Raw genomic sequence first — 6,539 nt, 5'->3', positions numbered from 1 at the left:
TGGAGCCCGGGAAGTCAACATTTGTTGGTATTACTATATTTAATTTGTGGAGACACTTTAATCCCTAACGAACGATTTTTAAATGTTTTTATTCTATGCTATTCAAAGTTTTTGAGCTTTGTTATTTCAGTTCTTTATTCAAAAGAGGGAGCAAAAGAAATAACACACTTATAATTAAATATATTCCAATATATTGTGTTTTAATCTTATATTAATCTGTTACATAGAAACATACACAAGCAAAAATAAAGGTTGTTCCCATGAAGCTCATTCCAGCAAGATCATACTGGTTAACCAGCCCCGTTTTTCTTGATAACACCATGACTACGCTGGCCACCCAGCTATACCAGCACTATACCAGCACTATACCAGCATGAACCAGTAAAAACCAGCCTGTACTGTACCAGCATGGAATTCATGCTGGTTTATGCTGGATTTTTCAGCAGGGCTGAAAGCCACCTCTTTAGATATTTTCAAGTTAGGCATTTTGCTCAAAAAAGTTTTCCTGGCTTTCCCTCAGTGCCACCTCTCCAACAATGGGAAGGGTTGCTTACGTATAAATCACAAGGAAAAGGTGTTGTCTCTGAGATCTATAAACATATTCTGGATTTCTGTGACCAATCTATCTCCAAAACAAAGGCTGCTTGGGAGGGCGAACTGGGACTACAGATTGGGGACGGGTGGTGGGATAGTGTTGTAAATGGCTTTGGTAATGTCTCATGTGCTCGTCTCGCCTTTTTCTAAATATAGATTGTCTCAAATTTACCCAGATGTCGAGGACAAATGTGACATGCTCTAGCGCACAATGCCACCTGAGGCACATGTTTTTTTTCTGTCCACGACTATATAATTATTGTTCGGATTATTTCAGTACAAACTCTACTATTCTGGGAGTACATTTGCAACCCTGCACATGGATTGCTATATTTGGACTTCCAGATGAAGCATCTCAGTTAAACGCTATTCAAAAAGAAGTTATTAGCTTTACATCATTGTTGGCCAGATGTCGCCTTCTTCTTCAGTGGAAGTCCTCAGTCCCACCATCTCCCTCACAATGGCTAAAGGATACAGCGTTTTTTTTATTAGGCTTGAGAAAATTAAATATACGATAAGAGGTAATACCTCCAGGTTTTTTCATAAATGGCAACCGTTTATCTCATATTTCAAAGGCCTTCAGGTTTTGCTGGATTAGGTTTTCTTTTCTTTTGTAAAATTACTGGTACTCGATAATTAAAAAGGGCCAGGACCTGGGGTGGGCGGGTGGTGGGTGGTTTGTTTTCTGATTTTCCTTTTTTACTTCCTTTTTATTATTGTTATTCTTGTAATTCTTTTACTTTACTCCTTTTTCATGCAAAACCAAACTGGGATTCTGTATTGTTATTTGATTTTGTTTGCAATAAAATGATTTCGCAAAAAAAAAAACATATGCTGATACCCAAGATTGCATGAAAATGATCATACCACACACAAATCATCAGATTTTCGAGTTTAAATCATATTTTTATCAACATATTGACCTTTAATATGAACTATTATATTTCATATTATTTACCATAAAATAATGTAAAAAAGCTTTATTTATTTTAGATTTATTTTAGGAAAGTGCAGGAACTACATTTACCTTCGTGAACATAGTTGCTTTAAAGGTTGCATAGCAACACTGATGTTGGGTAATATCTCTTCACATTACCGCTTTACTAAAAAAACAGACAAACAACTTTACTACTTCTTAATTGAGACAAATGGATTATATCTATATATCTTTCAAAAACCATCATTCTGTATGATTTATATGCTGCTTCCCTCATGGAGCGCGGGAAGTCAACATTTGTTGGTATTACTACTGTATATTTAATTTGTGGAGACACTTTAATCCCTAACGAACGATTTTTTAAATGTTTTTATTCTTTTAAATAAATTTAAAACCACCTACAAAAACCAAAAACCAAAAAACTGTTTCACCAGGATCACTGACCACATTTTAACCAAATACAAAGTATTTGTTCAATTTCCATTTATTAATGTGTGTGTCTGTTTGTGTGTGTGTGTGTGTGTGTGTGAGAGAGAGAGAGAGAGAGAGAGAGAGAGAGAGAGAGAGAGAGAGAGAGAGAGAGAAAGAGAGAGAGAGAGAGATTATGACTGGCATTGTTTATTGTAAGTGTTTGTTGCCTTTTTGGACTCCTTTATCATTTGTAATGTTGGCTCCCATTTAAAACAGTTCGGCTCAAGCCCAGCCATTTTTAGGGTCATGATTGAGGACAATGTCCCGTCAATGTCCCGTCAACAGAGACAAGCTGTTTCGTGTTGAGGTGATCTCAGCCACCCTAAAACTATAAGGATAATTTTTACTTTCATAAATAAACAATAAAAATTACGTAAAAATGCAGGACATGTCGTCGATGGGAAATAAAATTATTTATCATTTTGATCCAAGAGCGATTTTATTTTACTTTGCTTTTACGCGCGTGCGTTGTAGTCTTTCAAAAGTGCGTCTTCAGCTGTCTGCTTTATTTGAACGGAGAAGCACAGGTACGCGCAGCGTGCACGCGCATTCAGAGCTGGAGGCGTTTATCTATAACGTTAATCGGCGGAAAGACGCAAAGACGGCAACCAAAAGCAGTGAAATTTCACTATTCTTATTACCAGAGTTGTCATATAATATATAATATAAATCTCTTCTTCTTTTATTTTCTCTCTGAGGGCTAAGCCCCCCTAAGGATGAAATCCTAGAACCGCCCCTGCCCTACACTCGTAATATATTCATTTATTAAAAAAAAAAAAACGGCATCACCCTCATGTCCATGTGTACACGTATAAAATAAAATTTTAATTATTAAAAAAATAATTATGCATTATTTATAAAAAAATAAAATATGCATTATTTATGTCTCCCCACAGTCTTTATTTTAGCTGCTTCATAACATTTAGCCTTGATAGACCACTGACACAACCCCCAATACTAATCGAGCTCCTCTCAGGGATTCAAAAGAAAACCGTTTTTTCCTGTTTTCACCATGTTGTGTTTAATTTATATAGCGCCTTTCAAATGATCCAAGGTCGCTTGCTCATTGAATGTTCTTGTGTGATAAAGAAAGTGTCTCTTTTCGTGTGTGTATGTGTGATGTAGATTAAACATGACCAGGCCAAAACGGACATGGCAGCAAGTCAAAATCAAATACAAGAACATTCTGCAGAATGGTAAGGACCTTGACTAATACTTAACAATGCACAAGCATATATTATAAACAGAAGGTGCCTGCTCACACATTGTCTATACTGTTTTAGCAGTGAAAAAGAATACACACAGACAAGGCACGGGTAGTGGGGCACCAAAAGCTTAATAAAGGCAGGCCCGTGTTGGAGAGGATCCCTGGGGGGAAAGAGACAAGCATAGGTCCCTCCCAAGATGCCACCCGCTTCATACAAGGTATGTCCTTCCATCTCTACATGGGACACAACCACATTCATATTGAATCCATTTGGACTGTCTAACTTTGGTTTGCCTATTGCCTTGCAGTGTCTGGCAGCACTGTGTTCCTGTTAGAGCCACCAGCACAAGCACCAGACGATGCTGATCCAGTGAGTACTCCATCAAAGGCATACTGTAGGCCTGGCATGTCTAGTCTACTAGCTTTAATATGAATTCGATTAAATGTGATAGAGTGAAGGCCCCAGTGCAGCAGCAACAGCACATGACGGCGATGATGATGATAAGGAGACCATCTCTCTGGATTCCAGAAGGCATGAGGTATCATGTCAAGCCTGTGATAGTACTATTCAGTCTACAATGGTGAGGAGTCATCATTTGGAGCCCTTACAAAATCTAATTTCTGTAACAGGACCCAGATGCTGTCCAGTGGGAAAGCCAGCCTGGCAACATAGTGCGTATTAATGGAAAGACACTACATTGTGCCAAATTCCCTCTGCGCTAATTGTATTGTGGTCACACAGAGCTCACAATCAGACGGTTGTATGGCAACCACCTCTGGCGCCAAATAGAACTGGCAGATATAGACATCCAGTACAAGAAAAAAGACGGAAAATCTTGCACTGGAGTCCGAAATAAAAAAAGAGGACAATTAGGAAACTTGACCTTGTAATAAAAAAACTTGAGCAGGAGGTGAGTTATGCCTTCAATGTACACTATATGCTAACTGTAACACAAATGTATTAATCATTATTCTCCTTTCCTCCCCCAGCTCCAAGAAGATGACACATCTTAAAATAAAAAATATAAGGTCCATTCTCGTCAAGTGAGCCATGACATATGAGCGTACAGGACCAGCGGCATCTTTAGTAGGTTGTTTTTTATTTTACCCAGCAATCAGTACAAATAAGCATCGTTATAAGGCACCACCCCCTTTTGCCCACCCAACCAGCATCAGGTGTGGCCACTAGCCTATATGAAGGCCCAAAATGTGTGTTCCTTTCTGCTCTGACAATGGCATGCCCATTCTCGTGAGATGTGGTGGATGAAGAAGCACTTGTGCTCAGAAGAGCCTTCTGGCGAGAGAGGGTCTTCAGGGACCGGTTGGACCCACTGGCCTTCCCTGATGACCATCTATATGAATGGTTTGTGTGGCCTTGCGCTTTTTTGCTAGTGGAGCCTTCCTGTACTCAGTGGGGGATGCAGAACAGCTGAACAAGGCCACAATTTGCCGCACAATAAGGAGTGTGTGTCTGGCTATCAAAGGATTAGCAGATGTCTTCATCTCCTTCCCCGGCCACAGAAGACTCTGTGACATCAAAGGGGAGTTCTGTAGGATTGCAGGTAAGAGGAACTACAAATTACAGGACTGTTAGTAACACTCATAGTAGGATACTCATTACTTTGTGTGACAGGTTTTCCCAAGGTCATTGGTGTACTGGAGTGCACACACATAAGGAAAAACACCCCCTCAGGTGCCCATGAGGCAGATTTTGTCAATAGGAAATCCTTTCACAGCAATCAAGCATCGCGTTAGTTCTGGCAGGCCACGTCGTCAAGTGTGCATCAGCTGTTAATCAGCTGTCCATGCACCAATCCGGATACGACATCCATATTACCCGACCATTTAAATTCCCATTCACAGAGCCATTCTAGCGCTTTGCTGCTGCCGCGATCTAAACTCCCTTCTCCAACCCCAACTCCACCATGCCGGAACCCGTGTTCGCTCTACCAGTTTACGTCATAAATCTCCACATATTTATTATCTATCTATCCATTCATTTATTACTTTCCAAAAACGCGTAAGCGAGCATATCAATACCATGCATGCTTATTGGTTCTGTTATACGGGGTGTCTATTCTATTTTCTAGTCGCTGCTCTCCCCGCTCTGCCCATGCATGCGCATGGATGGGTGCATGGATTCTTGCCCAGAACAGAACCATACCACCAACACTATCTGTATGCATATCATCTAATAAATCCCTTGTGACAAAGTGGTCCTGATAGAATTAATGTTCAGGTGAACATAACTTTTTGATATTGTCCATTGATGAACACTGTGATGTTCATTGACTGGTTTAATATTCCTCATCTTATAATTTCAGATCATCTGCAATGCTGACTGTGTGATCAGCAATGTTGTGGCAAAATGGCCTGGCTCAGTCCATGACTCCAGAATCTTTCGGGCCTCTGAAATCTATCAGCGCCTATCACAAGGTGAGCCACACAAACCCTATTAATAACCACTTTTTACATCATGGCTGTGTCAATATCACTGTGTTTATGAGGTAGTAATGATGAGATTTTGTGTTGACAGGTGAATTCTCTGGTGTGTTGCTGGGAGACAGGGGGTATGGCAGCCAGTCTTTTCTCCTGACACCTTTCACAGACCCCCAGGAAGCACAGCAGGCCTACAACCATTCCCATGCCTGGACCAGGGCCAGAGTTGAAATGACCTTTGGCCTCCTGAAGGCACACTTTCACTGCCTTCACAAATGAAGGGTCAGCCATTTGAGGGCATGTGACATTACTGTGGCTTGTGCAGTCCTCCACAATGTGGCCTGCCTGAGGAAAGGAAAGGGCCCCCAGAGTGCCACCAGCCATGGACTGGGACAATCCGGCAATCTTCCCTGATGACGACAGCGGTCGGCTGCTGAGGGACCAATATGTGTTGAATTATTTTAGTTAGTGCTTTCAATTTAGGTTAAATAATTCCTGTGGTGGCAGAGGAATTTGGGTTTTTTGTGTTCAATATATATATATTTTTTTAATTGATTTGCCTCTTATGATGTTTGTCCTCTTTACTGTGTGTAATAAAAGCTTGCAGGTAGGCTACTGCATCCATTCATTTGTCTGTTCAGTTGATGCGTATGGATTTGTCCTGCATTTACTTCAGTGTGCAGACATGCGGGGTGTGTTATACTGTATACAGACCTTTTGAATGTGTATTTATCCTTTTGTTGTATAATATGCTTTGATTCTGTGCTTTCCTTCTTGTAGAGTCACTGTGTGACTTCAGTGTCGAAAGGAGCTGATGGTTTACCTGCTTTGTTTTAACCTTATTCAATAAAGGAACATAATGTTACACTTTGTGTTTTTATATTTATGTGG

General features: G+C 40.3%; 1 long non-coding RNA gene across 1 annotated transcript; it reads left to right on the top strand.

Annotated features, from left to right (window-relative positions):
- The first annotated feature begins 3,334 nt into the window (after positions 1–3,334).
- Positions 3,335–5,776, top strand: LOC132863102 (uncharacterized). The gene is made up of 3 exons (XR_009650093.1): positions 3,335–3,427; positions 3,518–3,579; positions 5,746–5,776. It is a non-coding gene; the product is annotated as an uncharacterized LOC132863102 (long non-coding RNA).
- The last annotated feature ends 763 nt before the right edge of the window (positions 5,777–6,539 follow it).

The sequence above is a fragment of the Tachysurus vachellii genome, chromosome 20 (genome assembly GCF_030014155.1).
Source record: "Tachysurus vachellii isolate PV-2020 chromosome 20, HZAU_Pvac_v1, whole genome shotgun sequence".
Lineage (NCBI taxonomy): Eukaryota > Metazoa > Chordata > Actinopteri > Siluriformes > Bagridae > Tachysurus > Tachysurus vachellii.
Note: the sequence above shows the minus strand (reverse complement) of the source record. Positions and strands in the feature narration are given on the sequence as shown.